This window comes from Nyctibius grandis, chromosome 1 (genome assembly GCF_013368605.1).
Source record: "Nyctibius grandis isolate bNycGra1 chromosome 1, bNycGra1.pri, whole genome shotgun sequence".
Lineage (NCBI taxonomy): Eukaryota > Metazoa > Chordata > Aves > Nyctibiiformes > Nyctibiidae > Nyctibius > Nyctibius grandis.
The window spans coordinates 124,173,980-124,200,135 of NC_090658.1; positions in this window are offsets into that span (position 1 = coordinate 124,173,980).

The window sequence follows — 26,156 nt, forward strand, 5'->3', positions numbered from 1 at the left end:
TGATTTTCCCATTCTTTCTATTTCTAGAGAAATGGCATCAACAGTACCCCCACCCCTAGAAACTGGGATTCCTAATCAGAAAGATGCTGCAGTCTCACAACCCATGTGTCCCTTCTCCTACACACATTATTTTGGAACCACGGTGAGGATCACACTGCCTTTAGCATCTCACTAGCCTCCGTCCTTGGTACAGCATATGCAGACTTCAAACCATATGTTACGCATGTGTAAACTCATTTGGTTCTACTGCTTTCAAGAAATTTATGTTAACCAGCTGAGAATGTACCCACACACACCTTTGATTTCTTTTTTTTTTTTAATGTAAGAATATTATTTTCTATGGAGAATCCTGTCCCTCATTTCTTTATACAGACCTGCCATTCAGTTCTACACCATTGATAACTAGTGTCAGAGGCATGGAGTACTTAACAATACTACAAAGAAGCTGAATTTTAAAGGTGACAAAGTTCTAGAGTACCAACCTGTGTATGCACAACATGAAAAACAGAATAAGAATCCAAATAAACAAGACAAATGCAAGAGAGAGAATGTGGTTTCTGATCCCTGTGGTTTCAGGAAATACTGCAACCATGATTAAGGAAATAAGAGAATTCAGAGACCTTCTTAAAAAATAAATAAAAGGAAAACAGCTAAGAATGATGCACGAATATCAATGAAGGAAATGTGTGAAAACCAGATAAGGAAAAGGCAACATCAACACAAAATATTTGGCAATAAACTAAATCATTAACAAAGGTTATATTCAACACCCCTCTTCCCCCGCCCCTAGCCCTGAAATGTAACTATTTGGCTGAGACACTGAAGGTAGTAGCCTTGCAAACTGTACATAGAGTACGGAAATTAAACAGTTCAGATCATAAACAAGATGAATCTATTCTCTAGTTTGAGATCAAATGAGCCAGGTCTTTTTGAATGACACTCCTCTTCTCAGTCCCGCTTCACTCATAAATTCAGAAAGCTGCTAAGATTGTTCCAAATAGATGAATGTGAATTATTTCCCCTCTTTTTGCATCACTTCCTGCCTCCTTTTTTCCTATTGACTGAAATACACCTCGGAAGAGCAACATTGCTTCCTTTCATACATCTCTCTATTGATTACTGGAAATAATTAGTGTATTTAGACTTAGGCACCTGAATAAAAGTCCTAAATTTTTAGGAGTCTAGCTTTTGGTGTGCTGTCCACAGAACAAATTGATTTTGCATTCACAAAATAAAGGACTGTGGCACTGGGTATGAAAAAGAATAGGGTAATTCTTACAATGGTGAAGAAAATCAAGTGTTAAAGTACACAGGTAATCCTTGCCCTTCCATTTATAAAAGCAGATGGACCCAGTTTATATGTTTCATTCATAAACAAATCAGTTTGTGTTTATGAATGAAAAATGATGTTTCTATGAGCAAATCTTTGGAACTGTTCTATCTCTGTGTAATGGCAGATAATAATATTTACCTTTTTTACAAAGCCAAACATATTAAACATGCTGTCAAGTCTAGTAAGTATAGCATTCTGCTGCTAAAACTAATACTGAGAACGTAGATTATTTATGTTAAAAGCCATCATAGCTTGCCAGAGTGACAGATGAGTTTGGTGGTTTGGATACTTACCTAAAAGCTTGGACGTGTATCTGAATTTCATCCAAAGAATGAATTTCTTAAAATGGAAACATTTGGCTAGAAATGTTTCATAAACAGGTTCTCTTGCACTGCATCCAGTATTTTCTGCACTCTGTCTGGTTTGAAAGATGTAGAGAACAATGAAAGCTCCACTTGTCACTAGCTGAGGTTTTTGGTGCAAGGTCTGTAGCATCAGTCCAGTCTGGAGAAGACTATGCTGTGGATAAATGTGTCATGCTGTGTCCAACATTATCCTGAAGTGGAATGCAAGCACAAAATATTAGGCGAGCTTCAAACATTCATCAAGTCAGTATAATTTATTCTGTTCTGAGAAAATAAGAATGTGGCCTTAGCTTGTGTTCCCTATAGGTAAAGGGTTTACTGTAGGTCTTTCCTGGTTCAGGATTCTCCCTCTGTTTAAATAATGAAACATAACTATTTTGAAGTTAAGATAAAGCCAGAAAGTATGCCTCTGCTGAAGCAAATGACAATTTTGCTATCAGGGGGCAGGATTTCACAAACAATGGTCTTTTTTACATACAAATTAAAGTTCTTAATAATGGCTTAAACTGATTATTTTCAAAATACATAATAAAGTATATTGCAGGCAAATCTTTGTATGCTGGATCAACTTTATTATAAATTAATTATAATTTTGTTTCCTAGTCTTCCGAGATGGCAAACAGGAATAGATAAGAGAAATTAATAATATTGGAAATCATTCTTCATTACATTGGTGTATCTTCACTGGATTGAAGACAAGTACCTTGGCACTAAAATAATGTTGTGAAATGCAGAATCAAGCCCTTTGAAAAAAAATCTCAGAACTTTAATTATACTGCAGCTTTACTAGTGACCCCCCTGACGATAGACATCCTCTTTAGTTTTGCTCAGGATTTAGTTGCTGGATACCCTCATAATCCTCTCAACGCCTTTTCTTTTAAGCAGTGCCATTTGCCCTGAATAAAACTGTTTGTTGTCATACGCTAGCAAGAATAAAACATAGCACTTACAGGGTGCTTCACATTTTCTAGCATAGTGCTTTTGTGGATATAATGATCTACAGACATAATCAAGTCAAGTTTTGTAAGTTGAGGTAATCTTTGGTATAAAGCTATTATGACTGGAAAAAATAACATGGATGTTGTGAGCTGGAGTTCTTTGTACAATATCTCAACTCAGTAAATATTCAAGTTGAGGTGTTGTTCACATCATTACATTTAGAGGCAAAGCCTATACATTTATCTCTCTTTTGAACTTCCCACATGCATGTATTTGGAGGCGCACTGGAGAGGCAGATGCTAACCCAGCTAACAGATGAGGAGGAAAAAATGATGGGGATATCAGGGCCTGGTGTTGTACACATCTGCAAACCAAGGGAGATGCAGCCTATGAAATCCCCCAAGCCAAACGGATAAAAGGGTTTGTTGCAGATTTTCCCCACACCAATATCAGTTCGTCTAATAGAATTATTTCACTTTCATAAAACTGTACAAGCATGAGTCAATGTTTTAATAAAGCAATATAACTGTCCCTTCATGGTTCTCTTTCTGTGCTTCACAGCTTGGTAGCAAAACTAGTAGTTAGGAACAGACATCTCCCTTCATCACTTCAGGGTCTTAAGTTATTTCCAAATTATAACAACAGCATTCTCATATGCAGCTCGTAAATTCAGTCCTAAAAGTCTTTTTTTATCAATATACTGAGATCAGAATGGATAGTTAGGCTGCACAAGTACTGCCATTTTCATCTCTATAATCCCTAACCAAGAACACTTAAATTTCTTAGTCCATTAATATCTAAAATAACGTTTTTTTCAGGAGAAGAGAGGGGAAGAACAATTCTGTCTCAAACAAGTAGCACTTTCAATACTGCAACTGAAATACTTACCCACGTGACCTTGAAAGCTGTGAATAACAAAGAAGGAAGATGCTTACAGACAGAGCACATGATCCTGCCCTGAAAAAAAGAACCCCTAGATACAAGAAGAAAGCTTTGCAAGAGAGTACAGGACATCTCATCACCTATTGTCAGTACAGCATACAAAGGAAGTTGAAGAGGAGAGCAGAAAAGAAACAAACAAAAAAAAGTAGAAGCATCCTTAATAACAAATTATTGCAGCTTTTACTAGGAAACAAAAGCATCAACACTGTATATGAGAAAAGTTCTGAAAGTTCCATTGAGGAGACACAAATGGTACCTGGAATAACTTAATGATAAAACATATTTCCATTTACTATCATTATCTAAACAAGTGCGTTAGCATTTTGTCTTAGAAAACAACAGAAAATACAATCATTGAGATACAGCCTATTTAAAATATGCTTACTTTTTGTGAGCTCTTGACAAAACAGGCATGGCCTCTAATGAAGCCCCATGTTGATCTGCCACAATTATAAGAAACAGACACCATCTCCTACCTACACACAGAAGACAGAAAGAAAAGGGCAGTAGTGCAGGAAGGGAATGATCTGCCATTTCTGTCTACGGGAATCTCAGGCAAAAATGAAACTGAAATAATTTTAACAATAATTTTAAGAATAGCACTTGTTTGAAAATCAAACATTCTGTTCATCTTGTTAAAATTTTTATGACTTTAAAGTGCATGTTCTTGAATAAAGCCATTTCTTTTTATACTCTTCAGAGGTTCAGCTCTGTTGCAAAAAAACACGTCATAATTTCCTGTAGTTCTTTATGAAACTTTTCAACATACACACACATTAGTATTAGCTACCAATAATTTTTAATGATCTACTTCAGATATTATTTTTTCTGTCTTAGTTTACTATGTCTTCATTCAGGTTTCATGTTTCAGGTCATTTTCTCTGGAAGAACTTGCACATTGAATGAACTACGTATCTACGAGCTACACACACCTATCTGTTGTGAAAGGCCAGAAGAAAGACTTACAAAATATCATATGTTATAATTAATAGGCTGGGAAAATGTAAGAACATTTGTAAGAATCTGAAGAATCAAAAGACTAGATTCACATGAACACAGGTTTTTAAGCGAAAGCTGTAAACAGAAGTTGTAGGAATCATTGAAACAGTTCCTCTACATCTCTATGAAAATGCATCCAATCGTATCTAAGAATCTCATGAGATTCTCAAACAAGTTATTTCAAGTGTGTTTAGATTATCATGGTCATTGGTACCAATATGTATATACCAACAAGTGCTCTAGTTATCAAGCTACTGAACGTAAGGTAGTGGGGATCTCACTTTCTCCTCCTGGTTTCTAGAACATACTCCCCTAGCTTAAGAAATTCATCAAGTGCTTGCTTCCTACTTAAGAATTTGAAGCTTAACAGATCCACAGTGAGGATTTAGATGGGTACTAATATATATTTCAAGACAGACTTTTAAAAGGTAAGCATTGGTCCTCTCTCTGGCCTATCTGTGAGCAAAGTTTGACAGTTCTTTGCTTAGCATGTAAATTCATTTCTTTACTACTTCCAGTGCTATAACATTTGCAACCCCTGAGTGTGAAACAGGTTGCCATTGTTTTTAGGCACTGTGTACAAAGAAGAAAGTGCTTGTACTTTTGCACGAGACAACAATCAGACAAATAGAGGTGTAACGTGAGAGAAAGCATGATATGCAGTTATCTTGACATATTAGCAGTCTAATTCTTGCCAAGATTTTTAGTCATGGTGACAAAGAATTTTAGGTATCAGTCCAAGGAAGAAGAGTGATACAGAATGAGAAGGCAGTTCAGTAATTTTCATAGAGGTGCTTGCTCAAAGTGTGATAAGACTGTAGTGTCAACGATTGATCAGAAGTGGTAATGACAGACAACATGGAAAGCCTTAGATGATCTTTACCTGGCTGGGAAGACCTTGAAAAAAAAAGAAACCAGAAAAAAGCAGGCAGTTTATGCTGAATGTAATAACAGAACTGAATAAGGAAAATGTGAAGAGAGGGTTGGTATAGGAAAGCAGCTGGATGGGGAATTACCTTTGTAACCATATTATAGATTATTTGACTGGAGATGGACTGATTTCAGAAAGGCCAAGGCACTGCGAGTTGCTTACATTGACCAATGAGTTTATTCCACCTACAACTGTTGTCTCGTATCTCTTTCTCCTCATTCACTAGGAGGGAGAGTGCCTTGGATAACTTATCTCTTCCCTTAGTCACCTTATTTTGTTAGCCTTGAATCTTGTCTCCAGCAATGAATCTATCTACAAATTGTAAGTAAATCACAATTGCAATTACCTCCAATGAACTGTGCTCTGCTGATTCTTTGTTGACTGGGCAAATATCTGTAAATAGGTACAGGCCTAGGTGACTGCGACATCCTAAGGAAAGACAGAAAATGTCCACATCAATGGGTAAAAAAAGTATACTGTCAGAACTTCAACTTACCTTGTGCTCAAAGGACATCTGCAGTTGGGGGGCTGGTAGGGATTCAGCTTCAAAGTCCAAACTTTTAAGTGTTTACATGTAAGCTTTCATATTGGACTCCATAAACTCAAACTGGTTATGTAAACAGAGGCACCTAGTGCTATTTCAGACATTATACACTATCAGAGATACTTCCACCCCCTATAGGAAACCTTCTGGATCTCAAATGGCAGTATATGCCTATTTTTAGGCAGCTGAACAAGACCGGAGTTTCTACTAGTAAGTTGCCTGTCTCATCTCCCATTTTACTGAATGTAGAGCTCATCATTACAGTTCATGGATCCTACAGAACAGTTCAGCTAACAAAATTTGGGTCTCTGCTATAGAACAGTAACAACCAGCTCTCTAGACTCCATTGACTGTATTTGCCAGGAGGGGGATCCCATGCTCATATTTTGCCTAGCCTCCACCTGCTGCTCTGGAAGGATATAGATCTCTCCTAGCTTCCATGACATACCATAAGCCCTGTGCAGATGACTTACACCCCCTGAGCCCAAACAGCAGCAGGGACCCAGGTAACTGAAACCCACCTGAGAACCCCAATAACTATAGTGGAAGCTTAGACACCAGGCTACATCTTGACACTGACATTGTGAACACCTAAATTAATCTGAAGCTGAATCTTATTGCTTCTCAGGGTTCAGTGGTAGAGTTTCACAAGCATCACTCTTGGGCTAAAAGCAGTTTCAGATTGTCTTCTAACCCTTCTCTCCAGTAATGATTCTATCTATACATTGAGAGTAAACTTGGCTTAACCTCAACTGCAATTATACAGAAAAAGAGATATGAAGACTAGTAATTGTGACTCAACATAAAAGGCAATATGCCTGAAAGGCTTCCTTAAATAAAGGAAATTCATTTAGTAATGTCATTAGCCAGTGTGAATATTGGGGACCCAATCCTTTTCCTAGCATAAATAACTTTAATGGATCAGCCCACACGAGTGAAATTTATCTGATACCCTAAATTCAGGTTGTCTGGAGAATTGCTCTGTAAGGTAGAATATATCTTTCTAGAGATATATCTCACATAAGTTACAAAGTAATTTGTAATTGTTTAGATCTGTTGTTGCTGTAGCTTGAAGTTTAGCCCATCCTTTTTTTTTTTTTTTTTTTTTAGGAACTATTTGTAGCGCATATCTGGAATGTCACAAATGAAAATAATCTTTTAATGAAATATTCATCTTTTTTTTTTTCTCAGACTATATATAATAACTTTTAAAATTTCAAGATTTCTCCCAAGTGTAATGCTTTTGTAAGAATGTAATAAGTTACTTTAGTCACAAGTTTTCTGTTTTCATTTCATATAGGATATTGAATGTTCTTTCTTTTGTATTGGAAGAGAATATGTCAGTTTTAAACATTGACTGAACTTCCAAGAGTGTGTCGTTAATATAAGAAATATGTATTCACATCACTAAAGCTCTGTTAGAGCCATTATTTAAACCAGTACATCATCAGAATAAGTAAAGCTGTCAGTAGCATTTTGCCAGATGCTCTGGAAAAATATCCGGCTTCCATTCCATTTCTTTATAAAAACTACAATTTCATGGGATACAAATTTGCTACTGGCTAAATTACTTTCACAGACCTCAGCTGGAGTAACTCAGCTGTGTGCCCAGGATGGCTGGAGGGTCAAGAAGGGAGGAATGCTTCCCAAGACTGGGGAATGATAGTAGAACCTCTGTATATCTTCATTTTACTCCTGGGGACAAATAAGCTTCTGAGACTAGGGTGTCCCAGGGTCAAATAGGTCTAATCTAATTCTTAAGAAGATCGCCACAACAGGTGGGCTCCTTCTTCTGTAATCCTGTTCCGCTAAGTATTAATAACCCAGCTGCAGCTGGTCTTCTTAACTCCCCCTCCCCACTCAGGTGGTCATTCATCATCCTATGTGCTACTGCCAATGTCCCAGAGGCAAGAGAGAAACAGAACTGGTCAAACAGCAGCAAGCACTAAGCAGTGATAGACAGGAGGAGAAGAGGGAGGTGAAAAAAGAGGGATGTTGTCCCTCTGGCTCAGTCTTTTAATGTGATTCCAGGATCCCTGCTGCTTACAACAGGCATATCCTGCTACATAATGCAAGCTGCCTCGTACACCACATTAAGACCATATGAAAGATCTGTTTGTAAATCACACAGTCATACTTAAATCTTTGCCCAAAATATGACCTCTTAAAAAGTGAGTAATAACCAAGTAAACACCAGGAGAAATATGTCTTAATTATTTCAGTTCATCCATAACCACTCTGGATCTCTCTGTCAAAGCCAGCTGGAGAGGAAATCATTTGGAAACTGCACTGTTCAATAACCTCTGCATATCGCTTCCCATCAAGATATGAAAGCCTAAGCCGTCTACTTACATCAGAGCCTAGGAGTCAACGCAACTTTAAATTGATGCTTAATATTCACGAATTCTTGTATTAGCATGCAAGAACATAAGCTGGGGTTTTTTTTTCCCTTCTTTTTATTTATTATTTTAGATTTCTTCTGAATGCAAACAGTCTCTTCACACAGAATGTAAATTATTATTACAATGAAAGCAGCCAGAAGGACAGAAGCTTGGAAATTATTTCTCCTCTGAGCAGTAGGAGATTGTTCGGGTCCTGCTGTTTTGAAAACCTTCTTCTCCCCACACAGGCTACCATGTGAGACAAAGCTGTTTGCATATTTTGGCAATCAGAGAAGGCCCCAACATAACTTATGGATACAGAAACTCGGAAGACATTCTAACAAATAAAATACTATGGAATCCATTTTTCAGCCACCATATGGTGTCAACAGAATGCCACCTTGTTTCTTTTGGGTAACAGTTGATCATTAAAAAAATAAACAGGCTGGGTTTTTTTTTTGGTGAGTAGAGAATCTACAGTCATTGTGTTGAAAAAATAACAAGTGATAAACTGACCTATTGCTTTACCATCTTCTTTCATTGTTGCATAAACATAAGTGTTTAGCTGTTTCCATTTTCTAGCAGGACCAGGAAAGTCTGTCATTGAAGCTCAGATACTTTAATTTTCTGATATGTTTTCAAACATGAGAAAAGTTATTCAAACTCTTTTATAACATTTGACTTGTTTCAGGTAATTTATAAGTATTTTTTTAAAAGCTACACCGTGTTTCTTTATTAGCCACACTGTCCATGTATTTCCCTGGTATCCTGGAATATTGTAATCAATGATGAGACCAATTGGGGTTTTTTGGTGTTCATTTATGAAAAGATGGTGTGGACTGAAGAGTGCAATTACCTCCCAACTTGGAGAAGATCTTGTTTGCATTGGCAGGGTTTCATTCATACTATCATCTGACATAAACCCAACTATTTCCTTCCATTAAGTGAAAAACTTCAAAAACAGATCAGTTTTCACCGTAGTTCTATGAACATTTTATGTAACTTTCATTATTTTCCGTTCCTTCTAAGCTAACCCCAAATTAAATTAAGTCAATTTATGCAGCCTTTCCTTTTCCTGGATTGAAAGTAATGCAGCTGTTCTCAAAGGACTACCCCAAAAAAGCTCCAGAAGAGCAGTCTGTCCCTCTCTTTCTCAGGGTTCCTGTACTCTCATCTTCTTTCACTGGCCATCCTGCAGTCAGGTCTTTGAGCTTGATTTGCATCCTCATGATGACAATTAGCTCTAACAGAGTGTAAGGTCACAAACAGAACAATATGAATTTGCTGCAGACTCAGTTTTTTTAATACAATAGATCAATGGTCTGGACAGGTACTGGTATATTAGGACTGGAGCCTGAAGTTGTTCTTGTTACACTTTATTTCTGTCTTTCCTATCCCAAAGTAAATGTACTTTGAGAGATCTCTTGCTCTTTTGTTGGCCGAGTTCTTAGGCTCTACTTTTTCCTTCAATACTATCACATTTTATATATAAAAAGAAAAGAAAAATCATTCAGAGAGAATGAATAAGCCATGCCCACAATTTGTCAAAACAATGACCTGAGTCCAGTTACAATCATAGCAACTTGGCTCTGTGTGGAAAAATATTAATTTGTCAGTAGACCTATGTGTCTTCTTCCTCCCTCGTGGATGAAAGCAAGGTAAATATTGCTCTCCCTTTTGCAGATGATAGCAGCAAATCATAAAGTATGTATAGCAACTTCTCCCCTGTTTCAGGTTAGTTTAACCTAGGTGGAAGTTCATGTAGCATTAAAATCCATCTTTGTAGCTAAAGATCACACTCTTTAAAACAGCAAAACTCAAAAGTCAACTTTATAAAAGTAAAGAAATCAGAATTATTTTGATGTTAATCCACTATTTTATAAGTTAAGAATGGCATAAACCTACTAAACCATTCTCCCGAGACAAACTTTTTCTGGAATATTTTGTCCAATGTATTTTCCCATCCAGTTGTAAAAAGCTATTGATGATGTGCAATTTCCTGGAGCAGATCTATTATTAGCCCAGGATATATCACAGCCAGGAAAATCTTATGATTTCTTTTTTGCTCAATGGGATATTTTCCCCCAAAATGATCTTCAGCAAATGTCCATTGTTAGAGTAAATACTATTCTTTTTTATTTATTTAGTCTAATTTTCCTTTCCTTTCCTTTCCTTTCCTTTCCTTTCCTTTCCTTTCCTTTCCTTTCCTTTCCTTTCCTTTCCTTTCCTTTCCTTTCCTTTCCTTTCCTTTCCTTTCCTTTTCCTTTCCTTTTCCTTTCCTTTCCTTTTCCTTCCTTTTCCTTCCTTTTCTTTGCTTTTTGCCTTTCTTTGCTTTTCTTTCCTCTTTTTTTTTTTTTACCAAATATGAAAGTAAATAAATGAAAAACAAAATCAAACATGATGGTTATAAGCATAGGGTTTTTTTCTTTACTGATATTCTATGTCTGAAATTCATACAATCCAGCTATGCTTCTCTGGTCGAAGTTGTTTTTCTTTCATTTATGTCTGACTAGATAAGTATGAATGAGAATCACATTTATAAATAGCCGCTGATCTTTATTACTTGTATAACACCAACGCAATGAGAGATATCTTGCAAAAGGTGTTATCGTATCTTTGACTGCATAGGGTGGCAGCAAGAAGTAATGGAGCTCTGAGAGTTTTGTTTGGATAATATGCTCAGATACAGAAAGTACAGCAAGACTTTCCTCTAGGAAATTCCCTGCTATTGGCCATGGATAGAGATACAGTAAGAAAAGACTAGGAAAGAGAGTGTTGCAATGTGTGTATATAAATATATATCCGTTAGGGAATTAGAGATCACTATGGAGGGAGTGCTTAGAATACTGATAAATTACTCCAGTTTAAATCAAATCTCTGCTGAATTAATTCATTCATTAACAGTGCACATGCTAATGGTTAGTCTTTACACATTATTCATCGTTAACACCACACAAAACTATTAGTCTTTAGTACCTATATCCTAAATTAGAGACTAGTGCACAATCCTACAGCCATATCGTTAGCACTGATGGCTACGGCCGCTGACAATCTTGGTAGTTGAGATCAGACTTCAGAGCTCGTTGATGAGAGAAGTCAGAATTGAGTTAGACTTATCTTCTTTCACCTCCTGACATTTTTGCTATTGCCCCCATCCCAAAAGGAGCAGTCTCATCTGCCTTATCTGCTCCTAACACTGCTTATCTTGTTTTTAGGTTTTGCCAGTCATCTTTCCTGTACTTGGCAGGATGTTCTGTTTGCAGTTACTTGAGCTTCCCCTGTCCTTTGTCTAGCAAATTATCGTCATTTGGATGTCTCCTACTGGCAGCTACATTCATCTTCCCTTGCCCCTTTGGTGGGCACATAGTTTAAATAGCTATGTAAAACGTTTATATGTTGTCTGTTTAAGCTGACACAGAGCTCCAAAGTACTTACCTACTTGTTTTGGTCACGCTGTTTTAGTATGCTGATGTTCAGGTTCAAAGCAACTGATATTGATTATATTCTGTTCAGACATCTATTTTGGCTACAAAGCTTTGGACCCCAGACATACGGGAAGAAGTGTTGATCTCGTATTCTGACCTAAGGTTCCCTACTTGAGATGTCCAGAATGGATATAATCAAAGGCCTAAATTCATCTCAACCAAATTTACTTGCTTACTGAAAGGTCTGAGATAGGATCCTAACTCCCTAAGTCCTGTTCAGTAGTGCTAAAACAAATCTGGAACCAGCTGCTCTCCATTAACAGCAAACAAAGCCATCACAGTTAGGCTTCCTACAAAGGCAGCTCAGCGAAGAGAGTGAAGTTACGTGAGGTGAACTCAGATCTAGGGTCTTAATCATGTTCTACCAATTTTTTTAATAGACCTGAGCAAACTTTGAAGCAGAAGCAATTATTTCTTAAGCAATAATAACTGTATTACAAAGCTTCAAAGAGCTCAAGGCATGTTTTTCAGAAGATGTACAATGCTGTAAATATTGCTGTTAGCTTAACATTTCATATTTAATAAAAATCCTTGAGTCTTATCCGGCAATTTATTATGTGAAGGGAGAAAGAAAAGGGTATTTAAGTGGCTAGCATACTCTTTAAAGTAATTTTTATGGTGCTCTCAGAAAGTTAATGTTATCCATTCTACCATTAGAGAAATGAATCATGAATAATGGGGAAGCACCTTTGTGCTGTTTACAGGGTTTCAGACTTTAAAGTTTATATCCTGGTAAGACAGTATATCAATTTAATTAGGTGCTTTGAGTAATTTACCCAAGTAAGTTGTTTGGTGATAAGTCCTTAGTCCTCAATCTTCTTCTGATTAGAAGGACAATTAATCCTGAGTTGCTTAAAAAGCCTTCAGCAACAAAGTATCCAACCACAGCTTTTGCTGATGTTCCCTTTTCCATTTATATTCTGAGCATGGGAAGTAGATGGAGACAAGCTGCCTGACATTTTGTTATTTGGAATATATTCAGTATTTCATAATTGCAAAATTTCCTCATGTCATGCTTCAAGGGTGGGCAGTTTTATGTTGTTCCCAGTTTTGATGATATGCCAGTTGGTACAGCTCAGTGCATTTTGGAGCACTGTAAAATTGGAGTTCATGGAACAACTGGTTTACATTTTAGTCCCTCCCTTCTCATATCTTGTGCTTTCTCCTTGGTGTTCTGAAGTTCAATCTTTATGTGAAGTTGTCCTTCTGCCTTTTGTAACACCCACACACACACCATCACGTAATGTCTCCATTGAAGAATGTGGATTTAAAACCTCTGTTCCCTCTTACTCTCCATGGAAGAGTAAACACCTGTTACTTTTCCACCCTCTACTTGCTTTGGTTCTTAATGTCATAATTACAGCAGAGGTTTCCTGCTGCCCTAGAAGTAGGGGTTGCAGCATGAACAATCCAGGAAAGCCAACAGAAAAGCAAAAATCAGGCCTCTGGCTTGTGGAGACCGTGCATTTCTCCCTAGAAGTGTTTTGGAGAGTGTGAGGAGGAGAACTACCTTCTGCTATGGAGGAAAAAGCTACCTTTGGGCCACCAAGGCTTTCTGTCCTAGTTTGAAACCTCTGTGTGGCCACAGCGTGCTCCAGCCATGCTCACTGGCACCAGTGGTGTATTTGCACACCAGGCAGCCATACCGCATATCACAACTATTGGCCAGCGCTGCGTGTAGCACTTTGCTACACAACATGGAAGATTCCTGTCCTGCAGGCACTGAGGCACTCTCACTGTGCAGGCCACTTTCAACACATGAATATAAATGATGCTGGGGAGGGAGAAGGGATGCCTCACCCATCTTCTTTACCGTCAGTCAGAAAGTAATAACCAAGAGTTAAGGTCTTCGCATTTTCAAAATAGCAGGAGGAAGAATACAGCTAAAGCCCAAGCGTCACGTTCCTGTCACTTTTCTCAGAGAAGAAAAAAATCTCTCTGAGGTTCTTCATTTGAGTTATACTCAGGTCCAGTAATTTTAAGTCATAAAAGTTTATAATATATTTTTATACACTGACTAGACTGGCTCTTATTTCATGCACTACATTTTAGCTGAACCAGATTAATTTAACCCATGTTTGTGGCTGGCCATATTTTAGACTGCCTTCAGGATGCTACTTTACCAGATTTAAGTCAGCAGTGAATTACAGGCAAACTTTGGTCCGGCATTACTTAGCTTGCCCTCAGGTTAGTGGCGTGCTGAGAAATGTGTCTTAAAGAAAGTTGCCTAAAATCCTAGCTTGAGCATTTTCAGCTTCTCTCCTTTGTATAATAATGCTCTCGGCCTAAAGCAGTAATTGCATAGAGTAGAAATACCTGCTGCCATGCTCTTTTTCTGCACATGTGCAACACTGGAAGCTCTGTGAATCTGCTTGTGATTCTGTAATTTATTATTTATTTGGGGGCATTTAGCTGTATCGCTCACTGTGTATCCTCCCCCTTCTTTCTTTTTAGCTCATTCTCCCTATTTCCTAATGTCCCACAAGTTCCTTGTGACCTCTTTTCCCTCTGCCTCCTTTTTCCTTATCTGTTGTTTCTTTTCCTCCACTGCTAAGCCTTGTCTTTCGGCGTTCCTGTCACCTTCCGTGCCCTTATTTTTGGCCAGGTATTGCAGCTGACACAAACCTAGTGTTTCCAGAATGACAAACTGCCCAGCAGAATACCTCTTTCCCCAGTTGTACTTGCATTAACTAAGGAAAGTAGAGAGGGAATTAGCTAGGCCACTGAATCTGAAAGCTATTTCAGAATAGTCTATATTTTTCCTTACCTAATCCAGAAGATACTGCTGCGGTGGGAGATAGACAACTGTGATTTTACAATACTGAGAGAGTAATGATGACATAATATCTTTTCTAACCTTTGCCAAACAATCCCTCATTACATTTTCCTCTCATTTACCGTGTTTATCGTGGCATACAGAGCACGGCAGAGGATTTGCCTGATTTAACGTCAGTAAGTCCATTGGGATCAAAACGCTGCTATCCAGTGTTTTGCTAGTTTCCAACAGGTCATGATGAGTTAAACTACCTGAGCAGTCTCCTCCATTGCCTTGGTTTAGACTGTTCCCTGTAAAGGAAACCATACATAGAATAGGCTTTGTTTAGCAAAACGCTTCAGAAGCATTCTGCTTTCTGTAGCTCAGCTGAGCACATACTCACAAGGATATGTGAAGAACTGACTTTACATTAATCCAATACTTTCTCTCAATAAAAAAAGATAAAACACAAAAGCCAGCATTAATCCTTATGCATTAAGATATACCACAGTCACAGAGTGATGGAATCACAGAATAATTCAGCTTGGAAGAGACCTCAAGGAGATCAACTGTAAGGTCAGAGCTGATCGCTCTGGGCTTTATATTGAAAACCCACAAGGATGAAGACTGCATAGCCTCATTGGGCAACCTGCTCCACTGCAAGATAGTCTTGTCAAAAAAAAAAAAAAGAAAATTGCAGAAAAGATGAAAAAGCTTTTCCTTATATCAAATCTGAACTTCTCTTGTTTCAGCTTATGTTCGCTGTCTCATGTCCTCATATCATGCTCCACTGTGAAAAGCCTGGCTCCATCTTCTACCTTTACCACAGGGCTGCACCCCAACTCCTGCCTGGGTAGGTGCGAGGAGTTATTCCTTCCCAAATGTAGTTCTTCTACACTTTTCTTTGGGTCTTCTCCCATAATAGGTATGAATATTTCTTCTTACTCTCTTAAACAGAGCCATAACATGTTCTGATGACCATGCTTACCTTGTTGTAACCCAGTTTTCATCTGCCACCAGATTTTGCAAGACACATCATGAATGATCACTCAAGTTCCCTGTGGTTCTCTCTCTGGGACTTTGCACAAACAAATCTGAATATTTCTCATGTACATTCCTGTTTAGAGACTGAATTTTCTCTTTCTCATTTTTTCCTTAGTACCATGGTCATTAGTCTTTTTCTGGTCTTCAGACTATTTTAAAATGTGTTGCTTTTTTCTCTTTCATGACCAGCCAACTCTTCAAAGTCAACTCTTCTTCTGGTTTTAAAAATCTCTCCTAGGAAAGGGAAAAAAGTCTTGTGACAACCTTTCTGACATCACTTTTTTAAAAAAAATGTATTACTTTAAAGCTCAGTCTTCCCTTCACCAGTTGTCCTAGTTCATTTCCAGAGTCAGCTAAATGATATGTGAAAAAGTATCTCTGTTCCTTCAAATCTTTCTGCCAACCTTGTCCTCCTCAAAACTGCACAGGTAAAGAACTGCTGCAAGGTTTTCTTTTTTTTTTTTTTTTAATTACAGATTCATAACTTTTGAAAACATGACTGGGCATTACAGAGGTGGAAAAGGCAAAAGCTTGTCCAAAGGGCTCTGTAAGTGTTCAGGCTCTGTTTCCTGCTGTGATTAGTGCAACCATAATGTACTGACCACACCACTGACATTCAGCAGAAGCAATAAATAATTCCTTTTCTTCTATATTACACTTTTCTGATCCATGCACAGCTAAAGTATCTCTGCTTCATGTTATTTCCCTTCTTTGACGCAAATCACTCCTGGTTTTGTTAATGTTGCTTTTACAGAAACAATGGGGCTTCTACCAGCTCTGTTCTATAGCTAAATAAAAAGTTCACCAGTTCTGACACACTTTCTATTTCTTCATAGCAGGTTCATGTCTTTATGTATCATTAGCACTTTCACTTATCTGAATCAGATCTATCACCAGATTTAATCTCCCTTTCTTCAGTGATTTACATTTGGCTCTGGTTCAGATTTCGGTTATGCTCCCTTCTCTTCTGATAATACTATTAATTTTTAGTTACACACATCACTGCTACCACCAGGTGTTAAAAAACTATACCCACGTTTCTTGCCCCATTATCTAGAATATCTCTTTTGCACAGGAAGCATCTGGGAGACTTCTCTTGAAGTGCTGCTTTCCAAAGTGAGTGTTGAAATGACTGCTTTTAGCCAATTCAGCCTGTCAGGATCCAGTGTGATATCAAATATCGTGAATATGTCTTGTCACTAAGAACTCGTATTCAGCTTGTCAAAATGAGGAAGGAAAATGGATGTCTAATGTATTGTCTGCATCATAGTCAAAGGGCAAAAAACATCCCACCATAATGCAGCTTTTCAGTGCTACCACCTAGGAATAAAATTTTTTCTGAAATTCTCCATGTTTCTTTCCATTTTTATCGCAAACATCAGCTGGTCCATTTGTATGGTCTCACTGTCTCTTCTGTGACATATAGTACTGTAGGCACTGGAAAGCCTTTTTCACTTCTTGTATTACTATTTGGGGCAATTTTTCCTAATGTTACTGTTTCACACTTAAGTGGAGCAGATTCCTTTTATATCCTACCAATCTGACTGATAGAGAAATATGTTTGCACTTTCAGTGTTATGTCTTAGAAATACTTTTATTTTGCTCTGTCTGAAGGAAACATTTAAGGTGTGATTCAGTATCAGTTTTGAATTTATGTACTTCTGGTCCTTTCAAGATGCATGTCTTCACAGTCCTTTCCTTTTTTGAACTTCTCTGGGAGAATTTAATATTTCTCCACTGACTAGGGAGACATTTAAGGAGACCAACTTCTAATTATGTGGAAGCTGGCCTGGTATACAAACCAATAGGTCACTGTTCAGGGAAGCAGCAGGTGAGGATTTGAACCAATCTTAAACTGCACTGGGCCTAAGACCAGATTTCCAATGCCTCTGTTACAATTTACCCTATAGTCTACAAAGTGAGATTAGTGCTATGATTCTGGGGCCAACCTGTTACTTTGGTGTCAGGAGGCAGAAGACAAGGGGAAAATACAAGTTGGTTTTTTTTCCTCCATAAAAAGGTGCACTTAAAAAAAAAACATAAAAGCCTAAAGCCATACCCCATTTTGTAAAGGGTTTCCTGAGGATTTCCCTGATTGTGGCAAATTACTTTATTGTGTGGTGAGCCATAAAGGAGCAAAGCAGTGAAGAACAGTGATTGCTGCTTATTGTTTTGTCTCACTTTTCCTTGTACCACCAGCAAGAGTCAGCAGACAGTCTCTAAGATTCAAGAAAATTGCTAAGTTATTGTACTGTCTGTAGAGTTTGTTTGTTGCACTAGGTGATTTGTAGAATCAATGCTAATAAATAAAACTTTGCTCCTTGATTACTCTTACCTATGTGAGAGTTCACTCTCAATTTAAAAAGAAATAAAGACGTGGTCATAGACGAAAAGGTCAGTCCACCAATTTTATTTAAAATAGTGTAACAAGGTTTTGCAACCAGAACTGCTGCAAGACACTAACAGGCAATTACTCTGCCAAACAAAACAGAAACAAGGAAGAAAGAAAATTTGTTTACAAAGTAAGCAATGTGAGTGTCCCTTTCCAGAAAAAACTTAAAGTGATAAAACTTAGAAATTGTGATAAAGCCCTGTGATAAAGCTTAGAAACATTTATAGCAGAAAGAGGACAAATTAAATCCCCGCAATTTGCAGTGAAATACTATATTTTGTTAAAATCTAAGTATCCATCTTACTTTTCCTGTAATCTAAAAGCATCAAAAGAAAAAAGCTAAATATTGAATGCCTTGAACTCTCAATTTAAAAGGAAATAAAGATGTGGGCAAAGAGACATCTCCATTAAAAAAAGAAAAAAAAAAGCCCTTCAAAAGCCCCCAAAATCCCCTAAATTCAAACATTTAGTGGATAGCCAAAGAGTTTCCAAATACATTTACATTAGTATCTGTAGGGAGAGAGAAAAATAAATAAAAAAACAAAATTCCCCAGTATGGGGGTTGCTTGCTATTGATTAGGTCATATTCATCTTTTTCTTTGAAAAAGCACTTATGTGACTCAGGCTCATGTGCCAAGATATTAAACAACATCAGACTATAGGCCCAGGAACTTTGTCATCCATACTGCCAATCTATTTAAGCAATCTCTAGCTCATTTGTACCTCACTATGATAATCCAAAAGAATTCTCAGCACAGTGCCAGGAGTTGGCACAGGTCAACCGATTGCGTTTTTCCAAGAGATGTATGGATGTAGCCATCCTGGTTTAAATCTTAAGACAATTTACTGGCATGAATGATATCTCATGGTGTACTGGGACTGGCTGGGATGGAGTTAATTTTTTTCCATGCGGTGCTGTGTTTTGTTTTTGTGACTAAAGCAGTGTTGATAACACACCGGTGTTTTAACTGTTGCTGAGCAGTACTTGCACAGTGTCAAGGCTTTCTTTTTTTCCAACTCCGCCCCCTCAGCAAGTAGGTTGGGGATTCACAAGAAGTTGGGAGGGGACACAACCAGAACAGTTGACTCAAGCTGACCAAAAGAGTATTCCATGTTATATAACATCATGCTCAGCAATTAAAACATAGGGGAAGGTTTTGAGGGGGAAGGTAGACGTTGCTCAGAAATTGGCTGGGCATCATTCTGCTTTTGAGAGGTGGTGAGTCATTGACTTTGCATCACTTGTTTTGGTTTTTTGCTTTTCTTTTTTTTCCCCTTTCCTTTTTCTCCCTCCTTCACTTATTAAGCTATTTCTATTTTGACCCAGGAGATCTTTTCCACTTTTGCTCTTCCTATTTTTTTCCTGTCCCACTGCAGGAAGCAGGAACTGAGCAAGTGGCTGTGTGGTGCTTAGCTGTTGGCTGTGGTTAACCCACAACATATGGCCAGAGAACAGTCTCTAGTACAGCTAGTTTGCAAGTGGATATAGCCTGAGTCATCTTATTATTCACTAGTACATAAATCTGGTTTTAATCCTTGGTAATCTTGTGCTAAGTTTTGGTTTAGAAGAGTGGTTCTGGTTATTCATTGTTGAGTTATTAATTCAAAAATATTTTCAGAAAAAGCATAGGTTCAATAAATCCATTATAATTAACTGGAAAAGTAAAGAATGAGAAGTGATCTCACACTGCAGCAAGTCATATTTTAGGTGCATATTAGGAAAATTTTTATCTCAGGATGGAGTTTACTGTCAATAACAATAAACAAATCAGTCTGAATATCAACATTACTTCAGACTTTTAAAGATGCATTTTAATGGTAAAATTAGATGCAGAAAATAACCTATTAGCACACCCTAGTCAGTACTACACAAGCACAACTCTACTGGAAGTTCTCTATCCTGGGACAAGGGTTTTTCTCCTAAGGTAGACTGTGGTATTGCTGTTTGCCAGTTCTCTTTCATGACCTTGGACACACCAGACACTCATTCATAAAATCCCTGCTTTAAGAATACTTTAATACTGCTTTAAGAATACTTTAATAGCATTTTGGGGAAAGATTGTGAAGTGCAGAGATATTATGATGACGGAAGCTGTATACTTTCTAAAGTGATTGTTTTTCTATTTGACTTTGACTTCTTTTTTTCCCCTGAACTATCCTGAATTCATTTCTAAGGCATTGCTTTGTTGAATTCAGTGGGAGTTTTGCTTGCACAGCTCTAGATGACTGAGTAGGCTCTGTGAGTGATGAGGGACTGTCGGAAATTAGTTCTGAACCATGTCATTATGCTGAATATCACCCAAACTCAAGGCTGCGTCTGACTCACTAGATTTGTAGAAGCGCTTTTTTTTTTTTGCCATGGTACAATGCAGCATTTACATTCAAGCCACAGCTCTTGCTGTCACTCTACTTTAACCATATTGTATCATGTTATGTTATTTTGAGAAAATGTAGTACGATTGTTCAGATATTCAAGGTCTAAATAAGAAACTGATTCAGTACAAACCATTAAAATGTGTACTGTATAATGGAGGGACATGACACTGGTGAATTGTTTCCTTTCAAATCATTAACTGTCCATTAGTGAGAGTTTAATTAAAGCTTTAAAAAACTAAGCTATAGCTAAGAACCAGTAAAGAATGACAGTCATATAGAAGTGGCTCTGAAGCAAAATATTTGCACGACATATGAGGTTCAGAGAATATGCCCATCTGATCCTTGAGTTTCTCAACTTTTTCCTCCAAAAAGGCCCTATCAACCCTCAAGCTGCCTGCTGTCACGTGGTGCCGAAGTATTTAGCACACAGGGGATCATCATCTGTCGAGTTGGAAGAAGAAGAAAGTAAATTCTTTAATCAGCCTCTACTCAGCCCTGGCAAGATCCATCTGGAACTCTGGGTCCAGTTCTGGGCTCCCCAGTACAAGAGAGACATGGACATACTGGAGCAAGTCCAGCAAAGGGCCACAAAGATAATTAAGGGCTTGGAGCATGTGACATAAAAGGGGAGGCTGAGAGAGCTGGAAATGTTCAGCCTGGAGAATAGAAGGCTCAGGGGATGATGTTATCAATGTGTATAAATACCTGATGGGAGAGTAAAGAAGATGGAGACAGGCTCAGTGGTGCCCAGTGAGAGGACAAGAGGCAATGAGCAAAAATTGAAACACAAAAATCTTTTTTTTTTTACTGTGAGAGTGGTCAAACACTGTCACAGGTTACCCAGAGAGGTTGTGGACTCTCCATCCTTGAAGATATTCAAACGTGACTGGATGCTGTCCTCGGCAACCTGCTTAACTGACCCTGCTCTGAGTAGAGGTGTTGGACCATGCGATGTCCAGAGGTGCCTTCCAGCACCAGTGGTTCTGTGATTCTTTGATTATTAATGTAAAAGACTTTCTCAATGTCTGTGTAGCAGCTTCCCAGATGCACCACAAAAGTGCCTTCCCCATCCTTCTCTCCTGTGCATATCTATTTAATCACTACTTATAACATTAATAAAACCTACTAAGAACCTAGCTAACTGCTGAAAGAGCTGTGAGCTATGAATTCAGTTCCTACCACTTAAAAGAAGTTCTGGATAGATATTGAAAAATTTTAGTACTTTGTTTTCACCAGCATAATGTGGATATACACAGTGCCTGAAATGGAATGTCCATTTCTGGTGAGGAGAAAGTAATACTTCTACCTTTGCTTTCCCTGCCACAGAAGAGCACCAATTTATGTCAATTGTGCCAGTGGCTTTTGTGTTACAGATACCTGTCTAGTCTGTGCCAGGGAGACATTAAGTCATTTTAATTAAATTTTCTCTAAGGGGAGTTTAGTGGAGCAGAGTGTAATTACCCAGATAGGAATTTTGTAAGAACATCGAAATTAACATCCTCTGCTCTGGTTAAAAGTGCTATCAGATGTTTAATGAAACAAAATGGTCAGGGACTTCTGTTTAACTTTTCATCGAAAATACAGTACTTCGTGCTGAGTCACAAGTACTGATTTAGTGAGGAAAGCGTTAACTAATGAACCACCAACATCACTTCATTTAGCTTTTTCTCCCATTGCAGCATCTATTTGACTCATTTGTGAGAGGTAAGTGTTTTAAAGCACCAGGTGAAACTTCACATTTAAACGTAGCTGAACATGAACACAGTCATGACAACTATAAGATTTTAGGATTTTCCTGTGAGAAAACTATGTTCATTTTTAAATCATTTTTGCTCCTCCCAGGAAATTCTTTCACACAAGGGGATAGTGGTCTCTATAGTTAGAATTTATGAAAGAAAAGTAAATCTCCTTCCCCACTGAAAGAGGATTGTGACATTTTTTCAGAATTCATTTATATGTCTATCTATAGTTAACCTGGGCTGCAGCTTGGGTTGCAAATTGATTTACCTAAGAATATCATTTTGTTTATGCATCTGCAGTTGTCTAGTGATATATGAATTAGGCAAGATACATGCAGAGTAATTGTGTATCTCATTGCCAGTATAAGGTGTCCTTAGAAATCGAGGAAATCATGTTCAGCAAGGAGTTCAGTCTAAAACAGACCAGAAGTTGCCACAAAATACTGGGGAAATGTCCAGCTGTTCTCATCTTTTTTTGTCTTTTTTACTTTGAGACTGTATTTCAACATAAGCTTCAAAGGGCACACTTAAATTTAGCAGGCCAAACTCATTAACAGAGCTGAGATTGCTGGGATGAACTGGCAACAGCATTTTTTGCTTTGTAGGACTGTCTTGCCACAGCAAATTTGTGGCATTACCCTTACAAAGTCAGATCAGACAAGATAGTGTCATGGTGTCATGGCTTTGGCAGGTTGGAACCACATATCTACAAAAAATTTTCTCTTCTTGTCAGATTGAAACACAACTAAAAGTAATACATTTAGCCTATGATTTTTGGATAGAGGAAGAACAGTGTGGTAATCAAGTGTCCTAGGCTGTCAAATTTAGATCATCAGGTTGCATACAGTTCCAAGCTGGCTCTTCTCAACCCCCAAACCAATGCAATTATTGGGTTTTTGGGCGCCCCCACACTTTCTGAAATAAATTATGTTTCACCTCCAAGACTAAAAAGTGAAGAAGGAAGAAACGACAGTGAAGTTTATCAGGCTGGGATAGAGGAGGGAGTTGAGCATACTTTTGTTTGTTTGTTTGTTTTTCCAGACATGGAAATTAACAGAATTTAGGTTAATGTCAAGCCAAGTATTTCACTTACCTGGAATGGAACCCCTTGTCAGCATTGCATGTATAGCAGTAAGAAGAGCAAATTGTCCTCTCCCCAATCACCTCAGTTCTTTGAGACCATTAGGAAGAGTTGTTCAGAAAGTCAAGTGCTTCCCTGAAGACTGAGGTTCCAAATTGTTGAGGAATCCCAGATATAAGACAGGAAGACCCCTACCTTTCTTCTCCTCCTTCCTATAAATTATGCACATCTTAGAAGCTTTTGGCAGGATCTAGGTCCCTGTTAATTTCATGCTAACTTAAGCACATAAAGCCATAAGGAACAGTTGTATTTTTTTCTATGACTTCTGATCTTTCACAAGGGATCCAAAGATCCTGAGGTTCCAAATTGTTGAGGAATCCCAGATATAAGACAGGAAGACCCCTACCTTTCTTCTCCTCCTTCCTATAAATTATGCACATCTTAGAAGCTTTTGGCAGGATCTAGGTCCCTGTTAATTTCATGCTAACTTAAGCACATAAAGCCATAAGGAACAGTTGTATTTTTTTCTATGACTTCTGATCTTTCACAAGGGATCCAAAGATCCTTTACCCTTAGCACATTCTTTAAGTGCTTGAGTTAGATGCATTACTGGAGTTAGAAATTTTCAAAGTAATTGGGGCACAGATTGTAATCAATTACCATTAATTCCTATTTCTACATTAGGAAGGGCAAAAGGAAAATACACTTTTCTAATAATTCTTCTAAACTTAATTAGTTCTACCTGTACAGGCAAATATTGAAGATTTAATGAAATTTCTGACAGATTCCTCCAAGCTGCTAGGCAATTTAGAAGTGATAGGGGGAAGAGAGAGAGACATGGAAAATAAGAGTTACCATTTCTGAGCAATGGACTTACAAAATATGTCTGGCAAAGAGACTATCACTAAACAGAAGGTATTTTAATACTGACAAAACATTCAAAAGATGCAGTTTATATTGTTGATAAGTAGCAGTACTCCATCTCTTTCTTCCCTCTCCATCTAACTTCTGCACGTATCGTCAAGAGCTGAACTCTTCAGTACTTTATATTCAAATGAATGTTTCCCACCAAAATATTTATTCAAATAGGACTGGTAGTGATTTTCAGATTCGCACAGTCAGAGTGGAAACAGAAAGATAAATGACTTTCTCACATTACTTCAGTGTTATTGTTATCATATATTGTGTGATGTTCCCTCATTATCTGTCAATACACAAATCCAAGCAATGCATAATTTCTGAACCAAAAGTAAAATAGCAAAACATTTCTCAAGATGTTTTCAGCATTTTTAGATTTAGATGAAGAGAAAAATGTGCCTAATCCTGGCTGATAATAGACATTAAAATTCTGAACATGTACTTAGGCTTGTGGTACCTGAGCAGACAAGCAGCCAAATTCTCTATTGAGATCTGATCCTTTTGTTCCACTCAGAGCCATGTAAAAGGGAGAGATTCTGAATTTAAACAGCCATAGAGGGGTACCATTGCTGATAAAAGGATGGGATGGTGGGCTCTGCACTAAAAAATACCTCTTTCCATACTGAAAAATGCTATTTTGTGAGAGGAAGGAGACCATAGCAAAGCAGAGTTCCCCTGAACCTGTTTCCTGCTCTCCCAGCCTAGACCACCTTGGCACATACACTTAGATTTTGTAAACCAACTCTCGAAATGAGAAAACTCATCTGCTGCAGAAATACAATTCCCAAGCTAAAGTTTTCTCTTCCTTTCAGCACAGAAAATGTAGATTCACAGAATCACAGAATCACAGAATCAGCCAGGTTGGAAGAGACCTCAGGGATCATCGAGTCCAATTGTTGCCCTGACACCACCCTGTCAACTAGACCATGGCACTAAGTGCCATGGCCAGTCTTTTCTTAAACACATCCAGAGATGGTGACTCCACCACCTCCCTGGGCAGCCCATTCCAATGTCTAATAACCCTTTCTGTAAAGAAATTCTTCCTAATGTCCAACCTGAACCTCCCCTGGCGAAGCTTGAGGCTGTGTCCTCTTGTCCTATCGCTAGTTGCCTGGGAGAAGAGGCCAACTCCCACTTCACTACAACCTCCATTCAGGTAGTTGTAGACTGCAATAAGGTCACCTCTGAGCCTCCTCTTCTCCAGGCTAAACAACCCCAGCTCCCTCAGCCGTTCCTCGTAGGACAGACCCTCCAGACCCTTCACCAGCTTGGTCGCCCTCCTCTGGACTCGCTCCAACACCTCAACATCTTTCTTGAAGTGCGGGGCCCAGAACTGGACACAGTACTCAAGATGCGGCCTCACCAGTGCCGAGTAGAGAGGGACGATCACTTCCCTAGACCGGCTGGCTACACTATTCCTAATAGAGGCCAGGATGCCATTGGCCTTCTTGGCCACCTGGGCACACTGCTGCCTCATGTTTAGCCGCCTGTCGATCAGCACCCCCAGGTCTCTTTCCACCGGGCCGCTTTCTAACCACTCTTCTCCCAGCCTGTAGCGCTGCATGGGGTTGTTGTGGCCGAAGTGTAAGACCCGGCACTTGTTCTTGTTGAACCTCATGCGGTTGGTCTCAGCCCAGCTATCTAACCTGTCCAGATCCCTCTGTAGGGCCTTCCTACCCTCCAGCAGATTGACACTGCCACCCAGCTTGGTGTCATCTGCAAATTTACTGAGGGTGCACTCAATCTCTACGTCTAGATCATCTATAAAGATATTGAACAGCACCGGCCCCAGAACTGAGCCCTGGGGAACACCGCTAGTGACCGGCCGCCAGCTGGACTTTGCCCCATTCACCACCACTCTCTGGGCTCGGCCATCCACCCAGTTTTTAACCCATTTAAGAGTCCACCCATCCAAGCCCCGGGCAGCCAGTT